This window comes from Rattus norvegicus, chromosome 12, assembly GCF_021556685.1.
Source record: "Rattus norvegicus strain SHRSP/BbbUtx chromosome 12, alternate assembly SHRSP_T2T, whole genome shotgun sequence".
Lineage (NCBI taxonomy): Eukaryota > Metazoa > Chordata > Mammalia > Rodentia > Muridae > Rattus > Rattus norvegicus.
In genome coordinates this window covers 4,997,170-5,013,406 of record NC_141545.1, presented here as the reverse complement: position 1 = coordinate 5,013,406, position 16,237 = coordinate 4,997,170, and the positions used below count along the sequence as shown (strand labels likewise).

The 16,237-nt window shown below is 37.1% G+C and overlaps 1 pseudogene across 1 annotated transcript in view; it reads right to left on the bottom strand.

Annotated features, from left to right (window-relative positions):
- LOC148001994 (uncharacterized) overlaps nt 1–16,237 on the bottom strand; it is a 741,081-nt pseudogene that overhangs the window by 683,245 nt on the left and 41,599 nt on the right. The window contains exons 13-15 of the transcript XR_015634494.1: nt 15,583–15,693; nt 14,093–14,277; nt 10,498–10,737 (exon numbers count right to left, since the gene is read on the bottom strand). The product of XR_015634494.1 is annotated as an uncharacterized LOC148001994 (transcript). The remainder of the gene's footprint in view (nt 1–10,497; nt 10,738–14,092; nt 14,278–15,582; nt 15,694–16,237) is intronic.

Genomic DNA, 16,237 nt, shown 5'->3' with positions numbered 1-16,237 from the left:
TGGGGATTGGAGCTAACTTCAGAGAGTTCTCTATTCTAGGTTTAGAGTGGTTCTTGGAGCTTACCATCACCCTAGACCCTTAGCTCGTCCCCTGACTCACATGATAATGAATGCGAAACCAAGTGGACAGGTGCTTGAGAACAGCTATCTCAATTCCTGAAAGATCACCCTGTGGCATCTTTCCTTGGGTGCTGATAACAGGGTCCAGGGACTTTGGCCTCAGCCCAAAAGTAATGGGAAACTAAAAGAGAGCAACCAGGGAACTTCCCTACCTCATACAGTAAGGGTAGGAAGGAGAGCCTGGTGAACATGCAGAGGCCTGCAAGGACCTGTCCTACTCAGTCTTTGTGCCCTTCCCCTTTTCAGCTTGTCAGTGGGGTTGCCAATGTCCAAGTGACCTAGTCAGGTAGCTCTTTTTTTTTTCTTAAATTTCTTTTTTTTTTTAACTTTACATTTCAAATGCTATCCCCTTTCCTGGTTTCCCCTCCATATGAAAGAACCCCAAAATTTGGGGAGACTCTCGCCCCAGTCTCGGGATGGTGGCGTGCCCCAGGAAACTCGAGAAGCCGATCTTGATGTAATAACAAGAGGCAGCTTTATTAACGAGATCTCGGGCCGACACCGAGGTCTCGGGCCAACAAGCATCGCACGCAGGAGATAGAGGAGCCAACCACGAGCCTCTACAGGCAGGGGTTTATATAGGGAAAGCCAGGGAATTTCGAGCGGTTACACAGAATTGGCTAATTCAAAGGACTTACAGTTACTTTTGGCGTGGGATTACATCAGGAAAGAGTACGTGCTATCTAGCCGCTCAGCAATGTGGGTAGGGTGACTCATCTCATTCAGCAGGTGTATGAACCATCCTTAGGGAGTGAAGGAAGGGGACGAGGTGGCTCTTTTTGAAATTTAACTCTTCACATACACCCCCTATCCCATCTCCCCTCCCCCTGCTTCTTTGAGTGTGTCCCCCAACCATCCACTCACCACTTTCTCCCTCCCTGCCCTGATATTCCCCTGCACTGCAGGGGCCTATCCTTGGCAAGACCAAGGGCTTCTCCTCCCATTGGTACTCAAAAAGGCGATCCTCTCCTACATATGCAGCTGAAGCCATGGGTCTGTACATATATACTTTTTGGATGGTGGTTTAGTCCCTGGGAGATCTGGTTGGTTGGTATTGTTGTTCTTATGGGGTTGCAAACCCCTTGAGCTCCTTGAATCCTTTCTCTAAATCCTCCAATGGGGACCCCATTCTCTGTTCAAGTTGCCAGCCTCTGTTATTTGTCATGCTGTGGAAGAACCTTTCAGGAGACAGCTATATCAGGCTCCTATCAGCTTGCCCTTCTTGGCATCAGCAATATTGTCTGGCTTTGGTAGCTGTATATGGGCTGAATCCCCAGGTGGGGCAGTCTCTGGATGGTCTTTCCTTCAGTCTTTGCTCTAAACTTTGCCTCTGTATTTCCTCCGGTGAGTATTTTTGTTCCTCCTTCTAAGAAGGACTGAAGCATCCACACTTTAGTCGTTCTTCTTCTCAAGCTTCATGTGTTCTGTGGATTCAATTTTGGGCAATCCACGCTTTTGGACTAAACTCTTCAGGGCTCTCTCTCTCTCTCTCCTCAGATGTACCCTCAGTCTGTGTCATCATTGGGTTGTCCCACTTCAATTGTAGCTGCTCTTCTGCACATAGTGGAAACTAGTGCTTATTCCTTGTGAAGATGATTTTTTATCTTTTTGTGTGTGGAGGGGTCTGTGCTTATGTGTAAGGAACTGCTGACTGGCTATGCACATGAATGGATAGCTAGTGCCCATAGACTGCAGCCTGCTCCATCTTCCCCACCTTTGCCTGAGGAAGATCGCTAGGGATCCTGGCTTCTGGGGGCACACGTCTTTCCCCCTCCATTCATTCTACACTTGTTCCTGTTCTTTCGAATTTTTTTTAGTGAAGCTGAAAGTGCAGTTCAGTAATAGATTCCTACCTATGTAATAGATTCCTAAAGCTGTAGGAGTCCGCAAAGTTAGAACTTGTTTATTCTTGTCAGGAAGGCTGCTCCTGTGGCCTGGGAAAGGGCAAGGCCTTTTCTAAAAGAATACAATGTAACATTCTTTTGGAAGTTACTCAGGACCTGCTTAGCTACTGGAAAAACACCCTAGAAAAACTGATAGGTGTAAATGTAAAGTGGATCTAAAACTTCATAATGAAAATTTCCTTAATTTTACCAGAGTTTGGGGTTAAAGGACAAAATTGAATATAGGGAAAATACACTTGTGGGCTGGGAGCTCTGCAGCAGCCTGGGAGGGAAATATGAGGGAGGGGCCACAGTGGGTGCTGTTCAGGTATAGGTGTGAGGCCATGTGCTTTCCCATTGCTTACTCGCCATTGTTCACCCCACCGCTCATTTTGGAGAGACTATCGAAGAGGTGACACAGTTCAAAAGGAGTCATATTAACCAAGACAAGTAAGTGTCTCTACAACAATACAGAAAAAATAATTCAAAGAAGGCATTCTTGACTCTCATTCTTAACTCTTGATCTGGAATAAAATAAGAAGCAAATGGAAATGATTATTGGGGACAAATATTTGGCACATTTGCAAATAATAGGTGATGCCTAAATGTTGGGTATGGAATTTAGTGAAAATGCTTCTGTTAATATTATGTACAATATCAGAAATCAATTGGCAATAGTATGAGATTTAAAGGCAGGAGGATTTTAGCAGGGTTTGTTGAGCATGCTTCTAAAACATGTCATACTTGCCAGTGACACAATCCTGGTGGAAACCACTTAGGCAGGACATGTGTGAGCATCAAGTCTCAAGGCCCTCTGAATACTAAGATGGATTTTATACAGCTATTGCTTCAACTCTACATGTTCTGCACAAGACAAAGGCAACATATGACTAAAAAATATTTAATAGCCTCCTCTCCTCTCTTTTTCAGACCCTTCCTGTTAGTTTGCACCTCTGAATGCAAGCATTAAATAAACTATAAGGCATATCGTCTGGAGACGTTATTGAAGATTTGTGCCTCTGTAACAAAGTTGATTTTCAAACGGGGGTTTTCCAAACAGCAAAAAATAAGACAGAGACATTAAATAATCACCACAATACTTAGTTTAAAAAATAGAATGATGGCAACGCAAACCTGATGGATTCTGTTTTAATGTGGGAGATGTAAAACTTGAGTGAGCAGTCAGAGACCAAGAGAAGCCCATGGTGTTTGAGATGACTGAAGGAATACACCATGGAAGGTCTACAGAGTTCTTAGTTCTTGGAGAATTCGTTCTGTATGATACTAAAAAATATACAAGTATTGTGCTGGGTATTTTGGCACCTAATCCTTCTAAATTCCTTCAGACTAATAATATTCTAGCACAGGAGTACATTTGATGAGATTACTCAATTGGTACAAATAATGAGCACATTTTAAATACTGTCCAGCAAAAATCTTTTGCTGAGTATCCAAACATGTTGATCATAGCCCAAATATAGAGGTTGGAGTTCTGTCGAGCTTATGGCCTGGTAAAACTCTTTTTCAATACTCTCATGAAGCTTCAGTAGACTTACTCAGTGAGCAGACACATTGGGTAAATACATATGACAAATCAGCTCCCATCTGAAGTTCCACTTCCTTGGCAATGGCACCAGGCACCCCAGATTTATTGATTACAACCATTGTTTCTACGACTCTTGGAATCCTTAAAGGGGAGCCACATTTTTAGGACAGAACTTCTCCAGAATGCCTTCTTTCTCCACAAGAGCAGTGTTGTAGGTTGCTTCACATACTCTTCCTATTAGGGTAACGCCATAACTGTTAACTTCCTCTATACAGTTGTTTAAGTTCGCATTGGTTGTATTGTGCATAATAAGAAATCTCATGTTCTTGTATGTGACTTCTACAGGAGCAAGGCGTTTCATTCAAGCCATATGAATTTAGCTTTTTAAAGAAACATGGAATAGGGTTGTGAAAGAATTAAAAAATTGAATACAGAAATGATTCCATGCAAAAACCAAAACCAGCGGGGGGTGGGGGAGAAACTGAAATCTGCTTCAATAGTTATATACTCCACTTAAAAGTTTAAATGGTTGAGGACAGGAAATCAATGTATTTGTCCATTGGCACAAAAGATGTGGTATAGTGAGTGGTGAACAGAATGCATTCTATGACTAACTATTGGGTTACAATGATTTTGGGAACTGCGTTGTAACGTGTGTATTTTTCCGTCTCACAAATGATGTTTTGTCATATGTCTTCGTGAAAATAACTGCTTTGCAAATAGATTTAAAAAAAATAAAACAGTCCCCCAAACTTCAGTTCCTTTTTTCCCCCACTGTGGCATTTCAGGATAGGGCCTGCTAGGGATGCAGCTAGCAAGGAGCTCTGTCTGTAGCTCCTGAAATAAAGCTGTATCTATCTTTTCATCTTTTCAGATGTGTGTCCAGAGAAACATGCAACTTTCTAGGGGTAGGAATGGAATGCTGAAGTTGAATTCATAAAGGAGAGCGAGAAATAGGGAGAGAGAGGACGATTTTTATTTGAATATCTGTCTTTCTGGGGGGAAAGCACAGGTTTGCAAAGTCAGTTTTAAAGAGTACTGATTGTTTCTTGTGTTTGCAAACTCTTTTCAAATGTGTAATGTGGGGGAACGAAAGTGTTGAACTTCAGGAGAGGAGTTGTTTGGCTTCATGTTTGAATATTTTGACAAGGACTATTGTAATAGTTTGTAATATTCATCCAGTTTGCCAGGTCACAGGTAGGCTGAAGGGTGGGGAATGGTGCTAAGCTGAGCTGATTGGTGCATCCACTCTTCCACCTTTTGCAGATCATGGCAGGGGCACCCATGGCCCACACCAAGAATCTCCGGCTTCCACACTCTGCTCATCCCCCATGTACCCGCTTCTCCCACCATCTTGCTCTTAAGCATCCTAGAGTCAGTTTCTGGAGACAATGTTTAACAAACTCCCTTTTCCTTCTTACTTATCTGTCCTGTTTCCTATGCAGGTCACCTGTCCCCTGTGATGCTACAGATGCTCCATTCACACTTGTGTGTACTGTTAAAATAGCAGTCAGTCTGGGGAGACTGAGAGCAGAAGTTGTAGTTGTCTGGAAGCACATTCTTCTGTGTGTCTGGTTTAGAAAGCCAACCATCCTGTAGGAAGTTCCTTAATTGTTTACAAAACTGTACAGTTGACGCAGGTCTAGGACTTTGCTGTTTTTCCTGGGCGAGTTGTAACCTAGAATTACCATTCTATGAGTCTGCTTTCTCACACAGACTGAGCTTTCCCCTGGGAATTCCTGCTACAATACCCTTTGTGCCCTTCCAGTGCTGCAGTTCGGACACTCGGAAACTTACCTGAAGCTCTCCATCCAGAAATTCAATTTACCTGAGTGCACTCAACTTACTAATTGGCCTAATTATTGGGCATTTTTCCTGAATTACTCTGTTTTCTTGTTTGTGTCACTATGTACAACATTGTGTTTCACTATGTGAAACTTTACTTCTTTTTATGATGAGTAGCTGTTCATCTTTTAAAAGTTGGGATTCACTTTGAATTAATTGCTATGTTGTCTCAGGTAGAAAAATACTAATTTTCAAAGATAATGTATTTAAATATATACCTCCATTCCCTTAACCCCAATTGACAACTAATAAACTATATAGGAAAACAACCTCTTCTCGACAAGCAATCACTGTGTTTGTTTTTTTGTTTGTTTGTTTGTTTGTTTTTTGATATCTGACAGGGATCCTTTAATGACTGACAATGGTGAGGCATAGCCACACTTGACAATGCTCACATGAATGGGACCATGCAAATGAGCCTAATGAGTATTCATGACAAACTAATGAGGGGAGAAACAGGGCTGTGATGAGGGCAAGGCTTGAGGTGGAAGTAATGAGTTCACTAGGCACAGGGTATGGACAGTAACTATGATGTCCGCGGCCGGCCTGGGCAGCGAGTGATTGACAGGGGAGCCATGGCTGGCACTGATCCAGCTTCAATGACTGACAGTGGGGGCTTTGATACATTTGATGGATGGTTCCCATGGGCGGAGTCTCTGGGTGTGTGGAGGGGAATGGTGACACCTGTAGCCATCACTCAGGCAGGGCTGGGACCACACATAGTCAAGAAGTGTGTGTGTGTGGGGGGGGGTGCACATAACATCACCAGCAGTGGAGGCCGAGCCCCAGTGTGCATTTGACTTCAGGATTGCCCCACAATCATGCACACAGACCCGCCCAATGCTTTCACCATTTAGTGTTATGTTTTCTACCATTTTGTACCAGATCCCATTTAGTTTTCCATGTTCATTGGTGTTGCTTTGTTCAGTTAATATTTAGGAAGTGATATTGGTGAGGCTTTATGAGTCAGGTCAAGGGAACATGGCAGAAGACTGGGAGGAAAGAAGTTTAAAAAATCACTTCTACAATATTGTTTCTCCTAATAACATCAAGAGTGTTATAAATTTTATCAAGCTTGCAAAGCATAGAATCAAAATGTTACTACAGAATGGTCTAGAATTTTTACTGTTTAAATCTCACCGATTCATGAACATGTGGGAATCTTTCCATTATCTGATATCTGGTCAATTTATAAGACATTTTGTTTTGTTTTGGGTTAATTTTTTTTCTTTTTTTGTGTGTTTTCTTTTTTTAATCATAAAAGCCTTTTATTTCTCGGTTAGAATGTTCCCAAGAAACTTAATACTTTTAAAAGTTACTGTTAAAGACAGGTTTTCATTGATTTACTTTTCAGTAAGTTTGCAATTTTACGAAGAAGGAGTATTCACTTTGTGTGTTAATTTTGTATGTTGCTACTTTTGAAAGAATTTACAAGATATCTGATTATTCTTATGTTATATTTAGGCTCACTTATGTTTACTATCATATGATTTTCAAAAGGACATGCTTTGAATTCTTCATTTCTAATATATGTCCCCTTGGTCACATCCAGTTTTAATATTATCTTAATTGTTTACATATGCTGTACGAAACAAGAGTAAATTGAGTATGATCAGCAAAGGAAGTCATTGGTACCATAATATTTTATAAATAACTTGATGAGGGGCAGCACACACTATAAGGAAATTCTAGGTGATAGAACCATTATCATCCTTGCAGACATAAGGCACTCATTGTTAAATATTCTTCAATTAACTCAATATGGTAAGCATTCTTATTGCTAGAAATTTCAACTTCTAATGTTTTAGACAATTGTCAATTTAGGCTAATTGCAGATGTGGAAAGAAGAAAACTAAAGTAACCAAAAAGAAGGAATTGTATGTTTATATAACAGTTATATCATATTACTCTAGGAAAATGAATTTATCTTGTCAGAGAGGAGTCAAAATGTGTGACTTGGACAAGTCAAAGGACCTGGACGGATGATCCTAAAGAGAAATAACAAGATACCAAATGTTGAACTTTAAAAGCATACTTAAGAATAACATTTTTTTTCTGAGAAACCAAATGAAAGACCCAGAACCATGTTCAATTCTATGGTAAAGAATATACATTTAAGTCTAATCAAAGAACAGTTGTTTTGAACTGAGCTATTAGTGTCACTTATTGAACCTATTCTGCTATCTTGCCATACTGGTTATCATCATACTTTATAGGTATTACAGGTGGGTACAACTATCAATTGCTTCCCTAACGTGTCAACTTGCTTACTGTTTTATCTACCTTAGAACTTTGACTTAAACCTAGAGGCTTCTAAGATATATCCAGGTAGATTGCTGAGATTCCTTGTAAGATTTATTGGGCAGCTGGGACTCAAGCCACCAACCTTGAGAGAAATCCAAGTGCTACCTGACAAATCCATATTTTGGGGGAAAGCCACAGGAAATACTTTAACAATTGGTAGAATTTCTCTCACTAGGATTGGAATCATGGCTGGGGCTAGAAATCTAGTCCGATTTATGTAGCTAGTTTGGTCTTAAACTTTAAAATTGATGACATTAATTTAATAAATTAGTGACATTCCTTCCAGCTTTTAAATATTAGTCTTATATGTACCAACAAGTGGGACCATCATCCTACATCAAAGAAGCCTCTTTGTACAGAAAATGGAGACCATTACAGAAAACAAAAACTTGGACACAATGAAGAGATAATTGCATTATGAAAAATTCAGCACCAGTGAATACATTAGAGCAAAGTGCTCTGTAGCTCAGGGACCATTGTAGAAGAGGGCTTACAAATACTGTAAGACCCAGCATACCTGAAAGTCTGTTTTGAAATTGCCGCTCATAAAATTAGGTGCAAAATCACAATAATAACAACGTCAATGCAGTGTTAAGGCAATGGTCAAAATTTCACTTGTCAAAAGTTATAGGCAGCTAATTATGATTGACAGAATGTTAATTTTTCCAGAAATGACCTGCATATGGATTGTCTAATACACGCTGTATATCATGGAAACCATATTCACAAACAGAACAAAATGAACTCAAGTAATATTCACATTTATAAAGATAAATATATATAAAAACATGTAAAAAACAATATTGAAATGAGTATGAAAGTGCAGTGACTGTGATGGACTTAAGGGAGAAAAGTCAGGCTACAATGCTATAATTCAATTTTTGATAAAAGTTTAAAATAATACTAGTAATAAATGAAAACATTGTAAACTTATAGTAATGGGAGTTCAGGAAAGACCAAGAACAGTAAATATGGAAATTATCAATTTCTTTACTGGAGGTTTTCTCTAAGATTTCCATTTCTCAAATTTGTATTACAGACACTTTTGAGATAATCAAGCCAAGAATAAAGAATATTTCATGTTGAGGCCTCAGGTGATGAAGAGAGATATATAAAATATGCTGTATGCTTCTGTGCATTTCTCAGTGTATGTAATGCATGTGTGTGTGTGTTTGTGTGTGTGTGTGTGTGTGTGTGTGTGTGTGTGTGTGTGTGTAAAACATGTGCAGATCACATCACTGGTGATACATATTTAGAGCTTAATTAGAGCTTTGAGCTTATTAACATATGAGAAGCCTCCAGTATTGGTCTTTCTCTCTGTCTCTTTTTTTTCAGGGGGAGCTCTCTTTTGATCATTACTGAACAATATGTCAGAAATATCTGTCCAATAAGCTTCTGTTACTGTCTGTGACTGCCATCTCTATTCAGATAGAAACTTCTCGTTTAGAGATGATTGTGCTACAATACCTAGTTTTGTTTGTTTTTTTAATGTATGTTTTGATGACCCAAATTCATGTTACAAAGTCTAAATCTCAATTGCTTTAGACACTGGATTATTTTTTCAGGTCATTTTGTATATTTTAAACCATGATCCACCTCTAAGTTCATCATGTATGATGATTAATTTTGATTGTTAATGGAATTTTATTTATAACTTTCTATGGCACGTGATTCTATCCAGAATTCTGAGGGGTTATTCAGTGTCATTAGCTTCTGGCCACACATTGGTAACTGAGGTGGGAAAACTAGTACTATAACTGTGCTGTAGAGGCAGAGACTGAAAAATTTTCCAAAGACTGTGTAGGACCATGAACATTGGAGTGTAAACAATAATCCAATTTAATGACATTTGTTATAATAGCAAACAATATGAAATATGCAGCATAAAATAAGTACGAGTGAAAATTATTTGTAACTAATACGGTGAATTATAAAACTAACATAGGATCTTGGAATAATTCTTCTAATATGACTAAATTGGAGGTAGAAGGAAACATTAAAATACAATGACCTTAGACCTTCTTAAATCATCCACTACCACTTATATGTGGTAGTTGCTCTGTTTTGTCCTGATAAATGGAACATAAAATGTCATCATCAGACAAATATTCTCAGATGATAGATTCACATCACTTAAAATAAGGGTAATATTTGTGTATATTTTCTTAATTCTATAGAAAGAATTACTTCAGTTAAAAATGTATTTGAATTTGTGTGCTACCAACTGATAATCAAGTGAGTTTAACCTCTTTATCATACCTCTCATTGGTTTTGTAGTGGATCCTGTACAAATTTTTTTACAATGATAAGATTTTGACAAATATTGTTTCTCATTGTAAATTAAACAAATATTAGTATTTTTGTGCTACGAAACCAAAGCATGTTGACAGTGGTGCAGGGCTTAATCTTGCAGAATGTTTAATCAATTTCTAAATCAAATCATTGTTTCTAAATGATCTTATCAAAAATAATAATTTCATATGCAAGAAATTCTCTAACTTAAGGACCATGGGAAGAAAGTGGGAAAATATAGCAGACAATATTGGTGGATTCTCTAAATAAAGAATGTGTCATATACCTGAATGTATCCTGATGTATTTCAGTATATGAGTACATATATATATATATATATACATATATATATATATATATATATGTATATAGTTTAAAAACTTTTCTCATACTCTAACAATCATTTTGTGTCCCAAAGCTTCTCTGATATACACAAATTTATGACATCATGAAATGATTTGATCAAAGGATTCCATTCATTTGATGAATAAATAAATCTTGTCTTACCTGTAGGACCTTCTTCCTGCAGTGCAGCATATGAAATATTAAATTTTTCATCAATATCATTGCTTTTACAGTTGTGTCCAGCTATGGCTTTTGTCATAGTAGGAGATTTTCTAGAATAATTTAGTGATTCTTTATATGTCTTTAAGTCTTCAGACATTTTGTCAATGTGTTTACTAAATATATCATAATTTCATAATATTTGATCATAGGTGTCAATCATGATTTGTATAAGAGACTTCTGTAACACCACAAGGCAAAAACAAGATTGTCATTTCACATAGTTTACAAAATAAATTTAAAAATGAAAAGAAATAATAGGAGGAAAATTACAGATAAGATCCCATGAAATGAAGTCTCTGAAATGGAGACTCTAAGTCTTTTGCATCTTTACACAACTTGTTAAAATACCATGCATATTGCAAAGAACAGAAGAACTATTTAACCAAGGCAACATTTCAGAACTGATATGCTGCAAAAAACAGTGAGTGTACCAAATTAATGACTGTTGTGTGTTAATTTTTAGTGTGTGGGTGGGGGTAGCTGTTTATTGTGATGTTTTGAATGGGATGACTCTCTAGTTTCAGGCATCGCAATACCCTCTCGTTGACAATTTTCTGGGTGCCTTGATTTGCCTGGTGAAGAGTGCCATTGCTTAGAATTTATAGTTACAAAAGGTAGGTGCCCATTTTCAATGTACTTTCTCTGCTACATTTTTGCTTCCCAAGATAAGAACCATCAGGTCTCAGCTTCCTGTTTGTTTTTTTCTTCTTTTCTACAGTCATGCACCTCTGTCATGACACTGAAATAACCACCTACTTCAATACGTTTCCCTGGTCATGTTGTTTTATTTTTTTTATTGTTTATTTCATTCTTTTACATTTCAAACCTTATATCCCTTCACAGTTCCCTTCCACAAATCCTATATCTCCTTCCCTGCCTGTATTGCAGTTTTCTCTCACTTGACCACACACTCCTGCCTCAACAACCTAGCATTCCCCTACCCTAGATCATCAAGCCCCTCAGGACTAAGCAGCTCCCCTCCTAGTGATGCCAAATAAGACAAGCCTCTGCTATATATTCAGTTGGAGCCATGGTTCCCCCATGTGCACTCTTTGGATGGTCTTTTAAATCCTGATGTTTTATTAAGGCAATAGAAATGTGACTGAGAGAAGTTGGTGAGAAGAGGGTGTCTTAACTGAGAAAATGCCTCCATCAGATGGACATATTGTACACTGAAGCCTCAGAGATATTGTCCTGATTAACCTTGGAATTTGTAGGACCCAAATCTCCAGGATGGTGCCACGCTTGGGTTATTAGTCAGAAAAAGAAAGATATGAGATACAAGGCAGGAGGCAGTGCTCCTACTAGGCTTCTGCTTCAGTTCTTGCCTCCCTGTTGTATTTATGGCTCTGACATTTCTCAGTATTTAACTGGTAACTGCAAGTATATTGTGGAATGTAACCTGTCTTCCATTAGTTGCTTTTCATCAGTGTTTTGTCACAGCAATTGTAGAAAATTATGACACTTCCTAAATTGAACAACACTGGTAAGTTACTTTTCTTCTGAGATGATGACTTAGGTTAAGCAAACTCTATTCATCACATATGTTTCTTCTCAGCATGGACCTAAGTTTATTTTTGAGCAGTCCTGCACAGGATAGTCTTATTTTATATGCAGATTGTACAGAAGAGTTTTGCTTCTTTGTTTTCATATCTGACCATACAAAAGAATATATTTGAAAAGAACTGTCCATAAAGGAAGAATCTTTAATAGTTATTGAGAGTGAAAAATGCATTTTATTGTTTCATTTGGACTAAACATGCAGTTTGATATAGTCTTGGATATTAGGTTTCCTGTACCTTGGTAATTAGAAATTAACTAAAAAAGTTACGTTTCTAGTTCAAGCCAAGTACAGTCCTGAGCAAGAATCTTATTCAAGCTTTCCCTTGTGCTATATCCTCCATTGTGAGTAACACCGTAAAAGCTTCTTTCCTGTGGACCTAATACCTGGGAGCTACTAGTTACCATGTACCTTGCTTTCTGTCATATTTACATTTCCTTTATCTTCTATCCTTTTCAAAATATGTGTCCTTTATTAATTCTCTGAAATTTCTAATCATGCTACCAAGTAACTATCATTTCATTTTTCAATCCTTCCATATATCCCTTGGAAACAATCCCCCCTCACTAAATTTCAAAAATTAAAATTAAATAAAAATTTAAATTTAATTAAAAAAATCAAACTAAAATTAAAAAAATTAAAAATACAGTGTGTGAGATGTGTTGTGCCATAAGTGGTCACACATTATACCCTCTTGTCCAAACAGATTTTCTTGCAAATGTATAATGAAATAAGTCTGGTTTAAGCTCTTTGTATTTTACTATACTCTCAATACTGGAACCTCCTGGAGATGCCTCTCCTTCTATATCCTGGTATCTTGCTGTAGCCTTAAGTCATTGTGATCCTTCAGGTTTGAATCTGCAGGATCTCCCCCAACATATGCTCCAGCAGCAGGATCTAGGGCCCCTATATATATATGTAGCAGATATGCAGCTTGATCTTTAGGTAGGTACCCTACCAGTTCGTATGCAGACTGGCTCTGACCCTGTAGTCTACAACTGGATTGCTTTCTTTTATCTGGGCTGCTTCGTATGGCTTCAGTGTAAGGTGATTCACTTATTTCTGTTGTGAATTGATGTATGAGAGTGGGTTGGTGTCAATGGAAGGTCTACACTACTGAGGTAAGGAAGAATGGAGGGAAAAACAGGTTTCAAGGATAGGACTTGGAAGAAGGAACTGCAATAAGGATATAAAGTAAATAAATTAGTGAAGAATATTGATGTATATGTGTTTTAATAAAATTAACAGCTCCAATATACCTGAGGATCATAAAACTGTACCTGAAATAGGTTATTGCTAAAATAATGGAAGCATACAACATAATATACACCAATTATTCATCATTACATATGTATATACATATACATATACATATACAAATACATTCACATGTATAAGTACACTTACACGTATATGTACACACACAAACTCACACTCATACACACACTCACACACACATATATATGTATACACACATACATATATCTATATCTATCAATATCTATAATGCAATGTGCTTTAATATGGCCAGCAATTCACATGATGTGAATATTTTTATTAATATCATGGCCTCACCACTGTGAAACACAACTATTCTATACTCCAAAAATAGGGCTACAATGGAAAAAAACAAACAAAACCTAGGTAATCCGGATCTTCTAAAATTTCACTCTAGTCCTCTTGGATTACCATTATATGTACAGATTATTGTTGGCTAAAACATCAATATCTAAATCAATATCTAAGAAGAAAGAAGGAAAGAACAGTAGAAAGAAATGATTAACTTACTTTAAACTACATTAAAAATCTCCCTTCCCAAATCTTCCTGAAATAGATCAATACATATTCTACTCCACTCCATAGGAATGCAATCCTAGTGTTTCCTGTTAGAGAAATCATCTTTGTAAAGTATTCCCAATTACTGAATAATAATTAGACTTTTGTTCCCAAAGGCAAATTTCAGATTCCCTTAATTTCTTAAGACGTCACTCCCAAATAATGAATTTCTCAAAATCTGACCCCACAGTACATGTGGAGCTATGTGCAGTGATAACCTGTAACTGTTTAAATTATTCATGGATGAATCTTTTATTATTACTAATACACATATGAGATGTTTTAATAGTATAAAGTTTGGTTCTGGGATCTGTTGCAAAAGTCTAAACAAAGAAAAAGGAGAATTTTAGTTTAGACCATCTTGAAAATAATGTAAGTTAGAAATCTAACTACAAAGAACAAATAGGGTAAATGTTTTGTAGACCAACTCATAGTATAATCAGAATTCAAAAGAAGTAACAATATATAGCTAGAGTATTACATAAAATATTTTCTGCAAATCACTTTTCTGTACAGAATCATCGAAAATACATTTTTCAAATTATTTAGGAATTTCAGTGTACTAGATGTATGAGTGCTACCTACAGAAGCCAGAGGAACATGTCAGGATCCCTGGTAACAGAATGAATGAATATTGTTGCAAACCATGTGTGTTCTGTGTGTGAAAACATCCAGTGTTATCAAACAGCAAACCATCTTTCTTGCCACCATGGGGACACATTTAATATCTAATGTATTATGAATCGATGACACACCCTTATAACAATCTAGAACATAAGGAGCAAAATCACACTCATGACTCTACTCAATGCCCTGGTATTAGAATGAATGAAGATTTTTGAAGACCATGTGTGTTCTGTGTATGAAAACATCCAGTGTTATTAAACAGCAAACCATCTTTCCAACCATCATGGAGTGGAGACACATTTAATATCTAATGTAGTATGAATCCATGTAACACTCTTGTGACACTCTAGAACATAAGGAGCAGAAAGCAGACTAGTGACCCTACAAAATGCAATTATAAAAGCTTTGCTACAGCAAGACAGAGATGCAGGGCTCCTGGGTTGCAATGGGAACTCAAAGCTCTGGTTAAGTATGAAATCATTCTATGTATCACACAGAAAAAATGATTCAAAAAAGTCAAAGCTATACATGATCTAGACTTCTCTAGATAATTATAGTTGAGAAAGAAGAATTCAGTAAGAGATTCCTGTTCTAATCATTGACATATATTGACCATGTGAAATATTCACAATACCATGGTAACAATTCTAGGATGCAAGTAACCCACAGGTATTATACACACTTACTTCTTTTAATTTGTCTCACACAGGAACTAAACCAATACTCTAAACTGATCTGAACACGTGGTGTTACATAGACTGTCTTCTAAATCATGACATTTATAAAAGAGAAGGCTCCCTGGTAAGATTACAGACCTGGTTCAACACGCTAGTTTGAGAAATGGGAATGTTTAAAAAGTGACAACACATGTCTGATGTAAGGAAACCTCTTGGCATAGAACATCATTCTAGCTTATAATCATGTAAACACAAGCCTATGTACATTACAAAAGCATTGCTTTTATATTGGTACAGTTCTCCAAGTATTTACTGTATCATTACCTTTGAATGGCATTAATTTTTCCAGCCAGAGTTCCTTCATCTGGGATGCTAAGCCAATTTTCATAAAAATCCAAGGTTAGTAAGTTTCCTTCGATGGTAGTAATAAAATCCATTTTTTAATTGAAAATAAAACAAAATAGTGATGGTCAATGTACATTGTAGAAAGTACTTGAAAAACATTTTTGCTTAAAATTAGCAGTTTCGACCAGTGATTCTCAACTTGTGGGTAATAATCATTACGGGGTCACATATATTTTCTATATCAGATATTCCATCCATTTTTCTTTATAATCACATCAGGAGCAAAATTTGAATTTTGAAGAGAAGCAAAATGAAGTAATGGTTAAGATTCACAAAGCCATGAGAAAATATATTAGTGTTACAGGATTAGGGAGGCTGAGAATCATTGGTTGAGAGTATACGTCCCGAAAAGATTCCCCAACTTCTATGGCTCCAGAATCTTGGCTCAAAAGTGGAACCAATATGCAGGATCTTATTTTTTTTTCTTTTTCTTCCCTAAGACTAGAATCAATGAAGCAGAGTCCTAGTTGCTATAGCAATGAAGTAAACCTACCGTCTGTTCAAATTGCCTCTCCTGTCTTCTAGACTACATCACTCCTTGCAATCATAGATCTCCACTCCACTTCCCAGACCA